This window comes from Ammodytes marinus, assembly GCF_949987685.1.
Source record: "Ammodytes marinus genome assembly, chromosome: 12".
Lineage (NCBI taxonomy): Eukaryota > Metazoa > Chordata > Actinopteri > Uranoscopiformes > Ammodytidae > Ammodytes > Ammodytes marinus.
In genome coordinates this window covers 21,429,082-21,440,232 of record NC_137216.1, presented here as the reverse complement: position 1 = coordinate 21,440,232, position 11,151 = coordinate 21,429,082, and positions in this window count along the sequence as shown.

Genomic DNA, 11,151 nt, shown 5'->3' with positions numbered 1-11,151 from the left:
CATACACGGCATTCATTCGTAGCTCTGTGCTTATGCTTTATATTGTGTCACATTGAACATTGTTCCTGTTCTGTTCTCCAGTATGTTTCTGTAGGATACTGACTGAGGAATAATAAAAACCTTTTTGGTAACACTTTTGCGTATACACTTGATATTAATGCAATTATAAAGGAGAACCCCTTCCCATGTAGTATTTGTCAAAGTGAATCATGTTATTACAGAGAATTTTGCTGGAAAAATAATTTAGTGATTGACTGAGTAAGAATTGGTGAAGCATGGTTAATGTATCCCTAAACTTTATACAATTGGGGTGGGGTCCACCATTCTAATCCAAAACACATTTTCCCCAAAAAATCTGCAAATATCTCCTCACAGCCTTTACCGTGTGTGCACTGATTAAAGACAGGTGTTTGTACACAGCCCAGTCTCCGTAAATGGCTATGTAAACAAAGGGAGTCAGTCAGGTGAAGCCTGGCAACACTCCTCCAACCAATCGGCTACAGGCAGAATTCTTGACGTTGGTAACAACAATGTTATTGTATTTAGTGACGACTGCTGTTGCTAAGACAAAGCATGTCTGGGGGCAGAGCCTCTGAAGGAGCACGAAGGGAGGGGTTATTTATTTTGGTGATCAGTTCAAATAACAAGCTAATTCCAAAAGAGTCCCTCCAATCCATAATAAATGGATTAAACTGTTTATCTGCTGTTATTTAGAATAATTAGTGGAATGCCCGGCTAACTAGCTTACTTTAGTGGTAACCCAGCGTCACTTCCAGGGCCGGAGAGTACATCATGGATTAGCTAGCTATCTAGTCAACTACACCCAATTATATCTGCTTGCCATTGCTTTCATTTAAGATGGCAAAATCGACTGAAAACAAGGACCTGTTGTTTTTAATTAATACAAAGTAAAACCACCTATATCACTTTTAAACTGGGAGGGGTGGGGGGGCTTGTCAATAAGCCAATTTGTAATAAAAGTCCTCTTTTACTGTCATGAAACCAAATATACTGTCATCTGGTTTATGGTTAAACAAAGGTTTAGTTCTTGTCCTGGTCAATTTGATTTTGCTTTGTGCAATTGTTTACCAACGGAGGTGTTTTTGATCATGGGGTCCTAAGCTTTTATATGATATATCTGAATGTTATTGAGCATTGTTATTTAATTCTTGTCTCCACTGTATGTATATATTCAAAATAAGATGAGGTGCATATATGAATCGTTAGGATCAAACTATGGTACTATCACCGACAACATGAGACGAATTTAAATACTTTTGTTCAATAAAGTTTTTTGAAGAATACTAAAATGATGTCTTGAAATGTGTAATTGTGATATTTGCTATCGTACTGGTTATTATTTAAATAACTTGAAAAGGTTTGGACTTATCTATGGCAAGTTAAAAGATATTAGGCCGATTGTTTGCCTGCATATCTGGACTGGCACACCCAAACACCAACCAGGGCCGATAAGAAATTGACAGTGTGGCTCGACTAATGAAGCAATTCTACCCTAATACTGTAGTAAAGTAAACCTATAGAGTTCACGTTATAATAATTTGGAAGATTGTTTTTGCACTAATTGTGTTGGATTGTATCCAGGTATTCAAACACATTGTAGTTGGAGCAATCGGGTTCAGTGTCTTGCTCAAGGACACCTTCACATGTGGACATGAGGGGCCACAAATTGAAAGATCAATCCTACATTTAATGGCCGTCACACTCCACTGCACGAGCTACAGCTGCCCAATCTGTTATCTGAATCTGTCGGCCAAATCTACTAAAAGTGTAACCCCAAATTACAGGATTGGAAAAGGGAGGTGGCATTCTTAAAAGTCATAACTTTTCGTTTACAATTTTCTCTTTTAAATCTAGCTGTGAACACTTGAGGGCACTGCTGTGGCTTGATATTGTGGTTTTTAGCACAGGGAATGATCTGACCCAGAATGTATTGAATAAAACTCTGTCAGACATCAAAAGTCCCTTCAGGGAGGTCCTGTCCCTTCTGGCAAACAAAATTGTCCTTTACCAGCTTGTATCTGCAGTAGGGCAACCTGAGTCTGGCTGATGTTTGAGCTCACCTGAGAAGAGTGTTTGTGTCTGCGTCAGTCACGATTAAACCACCATCTGCCTCAGCTTCCATGGCACAGAGCTGCCAACTGTCGGGATTTGGTATCTTCATGTGAGACTGCTGACTGGAACACCTGAGGAGACCCCCATACTGCATTGTGATGTGTTTGGTCTATTTGGGAATAGTTAACACTATAACGTTATCTTTGGATGAAGATATTTCTATCTGTGTTTTGGACCAAATGCTGCTGACAGAGGGACGTCTACCTGTCACAGGAACAATAACACAGAATGACAATGTTTAAAAAAATATATATTCAACACAAGAGGAGATGATATTTTTTTTTACGTTACAAAACGGTCACTGAAATGTTCTTTTTGAAGTTCCACATGATGGCAGTATTGCGCTTCTTGCATGCTCACCAGACAGCTGTTGTGGATGTTTGCCTTATATTTAATAAGTGCATTCACCCATGTGATAAAACCCACAAATGGCCAAATTCATTATTCTCAGTACATCATAATTGTCATCAAATATTCCGAAGTGTTACATTTATTACAATAGGAGAACAGGAGATAGAGGAAAAGCAGCGTTTTGGGTGGCTACCAATTACCTCCCATTTCCCAAAGTGTCAGTGAAAGTATGTGTTTCGAACAAGTGACGGCAATACATATTGTTCAAGCTCCTATCTTAAAGTAAGTTGTTCTTAATGCATAACCAAACTTCAGCATTGTGACTGATTGTACCATTTCAGTCTCACCAATGCAATTGTGTTGTGTGAATTGCTGTAATGTTGTGTGAATTGCAGTTGTGCTTTGCACTTCAGGGCCACCGTAGGAGGACAGTAGCTCAGCACTAATAGATTCAAATGTAACATCAAATCCACTTTTGAGTTAATAAATAACAGTATACGTCCGGTTATTTTGTTAGGTTCTGGTCCCAGTTTGGTGTTCATTTCAACAAATTTGTGCCTGCAACCTAACAAAAGAAACCCCCTTAGATAAGATGCACCAGCGCTAACCGAACTTCGACCAAAACCAAATACTTAAGGATATAACCAGGACAACTGAATAGAAAATAAAAATTGTATTGACTTGCAAACAAGACAAAACCTAAATTAACTCATGGACATGTATTCATTTTGCCACAATAGATAGCAGCTGCACGAGCTAAACCCATCCTAATAATAAACAATACTAAAAATAATAATTATCTAAAAGTACTCCATTTGTCGTCATTGGCAACATGAGAAGCAGATGTATTTGGGAAGAGTAAGCGGAGAGAATAACAGACACCACAGTAAAAGATTACACTAATTGGATGTGTAGAGTTTTGTGACAGCTTGAATACATAAGCCCCTGTAAAAATAGCAACAGCGGTTGCAAACCTGGTGGTTACCAAGCAGTGATGTATTGACAGGATAATGGCTCCTGCTCTTTTACATTTCGTATTTACAGGGATCTCTCCGCCTTATTCGGTCCCTTTTACCATTTCATCCAACAGACCTTTAGATTAAATCTATACAACACATTCACGTTGATGGGTTTCCTACAAACAGCCTATACTAATGGAAATGCTTTTATCTTTTTATTTCCCTCAACAATTACTCACACACTACATTTTCTCTTGATCGCAGTTGGCTTTTTATTTCAAGGGGGAGGCTGGAGATGCTGTGAATTTTTCTTTTTTCTTTTGTAATGATGAAAACAAAATCAATGAATTTGTCCGGTAACATCATTTCTTGTGCATTTTTTTGTTGAATTTTAGTCGATAAAACAACATCAAACAGTGAAAATGTCCCAAGGTGATTGATGTCTGAAAATGTTCTGTTTTGTCCAACCTACACTCAAAACCCTCAACATTTTAAATTTACTTTATGTAAGACCAAGAAAATCAGCTTATTCTTGCACTTAAAAACCCAAAACCACTGACTGTTGGGCTTTTTTGCCTTAACATTTTAATTGCATTTGTCTATCTTTTGGTCTTTTCTTATTAAATATTGGATCATTTTAACTATTAAGACCATACGTTTCTACTGTAGTATTTAAATGAGGCAATCTGAGGAAGACAAAGGTGCCCACAACTAATTTTCACACTGAAGGGAAACAATTAACCTGTGATAATCAGACAATGACATACAAATCCAAAGACTCTATAGTTTTGTCGAGATTTTGAGTCAAACCAACCTAGTCTCGCAAAGCCAGACCAAACTACAGCACGTAGTATGGTCTGGAAGCACTCTGTTTAGAGCCGTCTATTCGGGTGGGGAAACCGGGGGAAACTGGGCTAGCCTGTTTGTATTTGTTTAAACCAATCACAATCATCTAGGGCGGGGCTAACCCCGGGAAGCAGCAGCGGTGTCCTGCAAAATAGTGCCGGGGGGGGGGACTTATTTTGATGGAACGTCTTCACGTCCAGAGACTGTCAGAGAAATGGCTAAACCCGCAAACGCCACACAAAAACTATTAAAGACAAAAGGAATATACATAGTGTGTTGCTTTCTAACCAGCATGTCAAGACACCATACACTTTAGCCCCCGAGGAGCTCACGGGATAACTTAACCGGAGTTAACTAGCCACGTAGTGTTATCTCTGGTAACATTATCATCGGCGGTTGAGAGGACGGCTACGGCGGTCGAGTAGAATTTTTAGCATTCGAGAACTTATGTCACCACCTCCTATCGCTGTAGTCAGAGCCGTAGTCCGTCTGTTTACAGGCAGAACAGGGTTTTGACGTTGTGAGCGCTACACCAACTGCAGCAAGTAGCCGTAAGAGTTGCTGATAGTGGAAGCCGTTGGAATCTTTCCCCGTCGCTAAAACACCGCTGCTTAGTCCCTAATTCACCAAAGAGAGGGAACGGCGGATCTTAATCTAGCTGGTTATAAGGTCCGGTGCTCAATTCAAACCCCCAAGCTTCATTTTCCAGAGTTTATGAGGGTATTTCTGCCCGGGGGTAGTTGTACAATGAAGTTGGACAGCTAGGCTAGGCTAGGCTGCGTCCCGGACCGCCAATATTATTATCCCGAAGTATCGCCACACTTTATTTCTGTCTACAGTAATGTGACTTCTCACACCCTGTGTGTGTGTGTGTGTGTGTGTGTGTGTGTGTGTGTGTGTGTGTGTGTGTGTGTGTGTGTGTGTGTGTGTGTGTGAGAGAGCGCTGCACGTAAGCACACGGGTTGACTATGAGCGAATTGTTTCCGAATTTGAGGGGGATCACAATAGGGGAAAGCCAGCAACCAGAAAAGGAGGGGGCTGCGTCAGGGCTGCGTAGCTTGCCGCCGCAAGCGAATAGACGCTGGCGGAAGTGGTCATGCCAGACTAAACCAACCCAACACACACCTTCCTTCCTGGCAATGTTAATGTTGCAAAAAATGTTGATGCTGCTTACACTGCTCTCTCACAGCTTCAACTTGCGTTTAATATTGTACATAAACCTTTGCATGAATTAAAAGAAAGCTTGTCTTGAATATGGATGAACCTACAATTACCGTTTGTTTTCCCCATGTATTGTCCTAATTACTGTAACAAACCTTGCTCAAACTTTCAAATGTCTCTTTCCATAGTATATTCAGGATTTGTCAAAGGCAACTCTCTTTAATTTAAAATCCATATTCAGTAGATTGTAACAAAGCTAAAGACAAATGATAGAATTTGTTTTTAATCTTGGAAAAAGAAAAGGCCTTCTTCTTCCACTTGTTTAAAAATGTATTTGTCTTAGCCTCTTCTTCGCCTTTGAGTGACTTTGGGAATATACTGTACACGCTTGCATCTTCCAGTTATACATTCTGAAGAAACTGGAGCACCAAGAAATCAGTGTGCTTAGCTGGCAGACACGTATATTTGCAACAACCATGTTCTCTTAATTTTTCAGCTCTATGTTTAATAACAGTCCCAGAGATATTTACTGGGTCTTCATGCCTCTTTAAGAGGTTGACTTTTCTTTAACTTTTTTTTATTATTATTATTATACTTTTGTGTTTTGTGTATATTTTTTTTGTCTCTATGCTACTGTAAGAAATGCATATCTTGGATATGTACGGAAGCCAAGAACAACCGTTATTGTGACAAAAGGCAATTTTTCTGGAAATCGAAATATTATCAACTCATAATCATGAAGAAACGAGATAGGACATAAGACAAGACAAACTTATCATGGAGAAATCAAATAATATTATAAGTAATAAGAGGAAGGGACCTTTTGTTTCCTAAAGATCAAAAGATAATGAACATAAGAGGACACAATCTTCTTTGATACGGGTTAAGATAACAATTTAGATAAACTCTTGATCTCCAGATAACGAAAAAACTGTATTAATCTGTGGCTTATAGCGCCCAACAAATACAGCATTTACTCGTGTTTGCAAGAAACTACAGTGCCTTTTTTGGTTTTATTAACTATTGTACTATTCACTTTTTATATGTGAGCTTTTCTTTAAGTTTATTTCTTCAGAAAGTATTGGTTGCTTGGAGTGCTACAGTTTTAAGAAGTGGGACGACACATTGGCGGTTTTGGTCTTTCCTTTTATGTTGACAGTATGAACAAATGCTACATAACACCAACTTTCTCCATTAACATTTCACCGGCTAATTTCATATGCACTTTATGAAGTAGCTGCTAGTGAACCAATCTGTGAGTTTTGTCCTCTGGGAAAGCACTGCTACTGCTGCCTCCAGCCAACAAGAGAAAGACACAGCATGGGTTCAGTAATGACCCCTCCTTCTTTCTGCCGATGCCCTAAGAGAGAATCAAGCATCCACAGCAAGGCAAAAAAATAGAAGATAACTTTTGGACCTGTGGCTGAATGTTGGTACTGTCTGTCTGGATACCAAGTGTGAAAATCTGCTTCTCCCTCCTCTTTTCATCTTTAAAAAACCAAAATATTTAATAATACTCCAAACAGCTCAAGGCCAAAAATCTCACACTGAGCTCCAGAAAGTTCTGATAAAGTAATTAAATATGTATCATGTTTAATAATAATTCATGGGTATCTATGCAAGATGTGACCTCCAAGGCGAGGGCAAAGGCCAGTTTTCCAGCTACCATTCCCAGGGCCAAGGCCAGGATTCTGGCTACCAGGGCCAGGTCTCCGACTACCAGCCCAGGGCCAAGGCCAGTTTTCCGGCTACCATCCATATGGCCAAGGCCAGGATTCTGGCTACCAGGACTAAGGGGCCACTCACACTAGGGCCGCGGCCCCGTGCCCGAGCTCATTTGCATACTAAAGTCTAGAACTAGGGCTGTCAAGCGATTAAAAAAAATAATCTAATTAATTACAGGCTCTGTGATTAATTAATCTAAATTAATCGCATACTTTTATGACACTTTTATACCTGTTTGTAAACAGCTGTATAGCCTGCTACAGTTTGTTTCTCTGTCTCTCTCTGTCTCTATCTGTCTCTCTCTCTCTCTCGCGCGCTCGCTCTCCGTCTCTCGTAACTTCTGTCTCCTCCCCTCAGCCAGCTTTATACATGAACTAGAGCCGAATTTTCTCAAAAAAACAAGCAGACAAAATTACGACTTTCCATCTCCCACAACAGACAGCGCTGCACTGCCACCATTTCGTAGCCTACTCATAGGCAAAAATATTGACACACACACACACACGGGGCGGGTGCTAGACAGCTAGCAAACAAAATTGGAGGAAGATTGAGAGATATGGCCTACTCACTGTTTTGAACCTAGCCTACATTGTTGCACCCACTAAATAAATAATGCACGGACACTGCGGAGAATTAAGTAAGATGTCTTCCTACCTTCATGCATCCCATAAACCGTCCATAGAGCCCTCGAGTCGGCCCCTTTCCCTTGCTTCTCTCTTTACCTTTCTCCCTTTAACCCACACGCCCGGCCCGGCGAGCTATAGGTGCAGCTCCGCACCACTTTTGCACCGGGTCAAAAGGCATTATAGAAGTGCGATTAATCTGCGTTAATTTTTTTAATCGCGTTAATTTTTCTGTGATTAATTAATCGAAATTAACGCGTTAATTTGACAGCCCTATCTAGAACGTTTGGCTAGTGTGACCATGCCATCCGTATTCCAGCACGGAACAGCCCCTTGGCCACGGCACACTTGGGAGAGGTGTGCCGTGGCCAAAGTACAGATGCTAATGAGATGACACGCGCACAAGCAAGCGCACAGGCGGCGTTCCTGACGTGAATTTATTAAGGATGCATAGTCCGTTAACGTCCGCTGCCTTACTAGTCGGCACCAGAATTGCCCACCACTTGGACTTGTAGCTACATAAAATGTGTGAGAATTAAGGTGTGTGTAGGCCTAGGTGTGGGCTAATAAAAGAGGGAGAGAGCTAAATAGGTGAGCGCAGAAAGCAAAGCAAAAAGGTTTTTGTGTACTCACGTTCGTCAGATGATTTTTTTCTTTTTCCTTCCGTCAGCTGTCGCATGGCGGTTGAGACAAACCCAAAACAACACACCTACTATCCTCAGGGCCAAGGCCAGGTTTCCAACTACCAACCCAAGGGCAAGGGCCAAGGCCAGTTTTCTGGCTACTATCCCCAGGGCCAGGTTTTCGGCTACGAGTGCCAGGTTTTCGCCTACCAACCCAAGGGCCAAAGCCAGGATTCTGGCTACCAACCCAAGGGCCAATGCCAGGTCTCTGACTACCAACCCCAGAGCCAAGGCCAGGATTCTGGCTACCAACCCAAGGGCCAAAGCCAGGATTCTGGCTACCAACCCAAGGGCCAATGCCAGGTCTCTGACTACCAACCCAAGGGCCAAGGCCTCTGACTACCAACGCCAGGGCCAAGGCCAGGATTCTAGCTACCAGGGCCAGGTTTCTGGCTACCAACCCAAGGGCCAGGGCCAAGGCCAGGTTTCTGGCTACCAAGGCCAGGTTTACCACCATTCAGAATATAAGTCTTCCTGCAACGGTTAGGAGCACTTCTAATGAGCCATATTGCTCAAAGGGGCACACTTGTTGTTTCTCATTTTGTTCAGGAAAAATGCTGTTGTATTCAGGCACTAAATAAAGAGTTGTGCATATGAATACTCAATTGTGACTTTATTGTGTTTTTTTGTGAATTTAAAACGACTGTCCTCATATGTGGCCATCATTTTGGTCAGAAACTACATCATGTAAAAAGATAATTCTTGGTGTTACACTCATTAGGTTCCAATCAGCCCAAATAGCAAAGAGAAATTAAAAATACATGCCATGCAAGAGTTCGGGTTTTAGGAGATAAAAAAAAATAAGTTTTACACTGGAAAATGAGTGGCCGCAATGTGCATCCTTTTATACAAAGCCAATGGACATGAGAGGTGTGAGAGAGACTTTATGATGTGCTCTTTGAGACGGGGAGGTGTAAAGTGTTGTGAAAAGCAAATATAACCGCCTTCGCGTCTGCCTCTAATGCTGGGATGCTGTCGTCAACCTGAGATCAGTCTGAGACAGAAGGACTAAGGGACAGGGACACAAGTATAATCTCCTGCTGATCAGGTATGATGAGACAAGATGAGATGATTATTTAGGAAGCAAACATGGCCTCGAGACATGGATGATTTTGATCCTATCTATGGATAGCTCGGTGCCTCAGCGCCGGTCTTGTAAAGAACATCCTGCTTCTCTCCCTGAAAATATCACCATGATATTTACTTTTGTTGGTGTTGCTAAGATATTGTATATTTGCACCTGAATTCACTCACGAAGACATTTAACTCCGTGCCTTTTTGTGTTTGACTTGCATCAGATTCTGAAAGCATGGAGAACATATACAGTCATATGAAAAAGTTTGGGAACCCCTCTCAGCCGGCATTATAATTGACTCTGCTTTCACTCAAAAAATATAAAAGTGGTATGTCTTTAATTTACCAGGAACAGCTAAGTACTGGGATGTTTTCCAAACAAAGATTTTTTGAAAAGCAGTATTTGGTTGTATGAAATAAAATAAAATGTGAAAAACTGGCTGTGCAAAAATATAGGAACCCTTGTGGTTTTGTTGATTTTAATGCCTGTAACAGCATGTAAAACTGATGACTTTAAACACAAAGTTGGTTGGATTATGTTGTTAAGCCTTGAACCTCATAGAAATGTATGTTTAATCATGAGAAAATGTATTTTAGGTGCCTAAATGCAAGTTGCACTTCTCTTTGACTCTGCTGAAGTGAGACAGAATGGGATCATCAAAACAGCTCCCAAAAGATCTGAAAAACAAAGATTGTTCATTGTCATGGTTTAGGGGAAGGCTGCAAGAAGCTTTCCCAAAGGTTTCAATTATCAATTTCGACTGTAGGGAACGTTGTCAGGAAATGGAAGGACACAGGCATAGTGGCAGTTAAACCCAGGCATGGCAGACCAAGAAAAAAACAGGAGCGGCATAGGTGGAGGATTGTGAGAATGGTTGCACACAACCCACAGATCACCTCCAAAGACCTGCAAGAACATCTGGCTGCAGATTGTGTATCTGTACATCGTTCAACAATTCAGCGCAATTTGCACCAAAACATTTGCTTTTTATAAAGACCAAATAACTTAATTTTTGTCTCATCAGTCCAAAGCATTTTCTTCCAATATGAAGCTGGCTTGTCTAAATGAGCTTTTGCATACTCCATGCAACTGTATCTGTGGCGTGGGCGCAGAAAGGGCTTCCTTCTCATCACCCGGCCATACAGATGTTTTGGTGCAAATTGCACTGAATTGTAGAACCATGCACAGATACACAATCTGCAGCCAGATGTTCTTGCAGGTCTTTGGAGGTGATCTTTGGGTTGTGTGCAACCATTCTCACAATCCGCCGCATATGCCGCTCTTGTACTTTTCTTGGTCTGCTAGACCTGGGTTTAACTGCAACTGTGCCTGTGTCCTTCCATTCCCTGACAACGTTCCTTACAGTAGAAATTGACAATTGAAACCTTTGGGAAAGCTTCTTGTAGCCTTCCCCTAAACCATGACAATGAATAATCTTTGTTTTTAAGATCTTTTTGGAGCTGTTTTGATGATCGCATTCTGTCTCACTTCTGCAGAGAGTCAAAGAGAAGTAGAACTTGCATTTAGGCACCTAAAATACCTTTTATCATGATTAAACAGACCTTTATATGAGGTTCAAGGCTTAACAACATAAT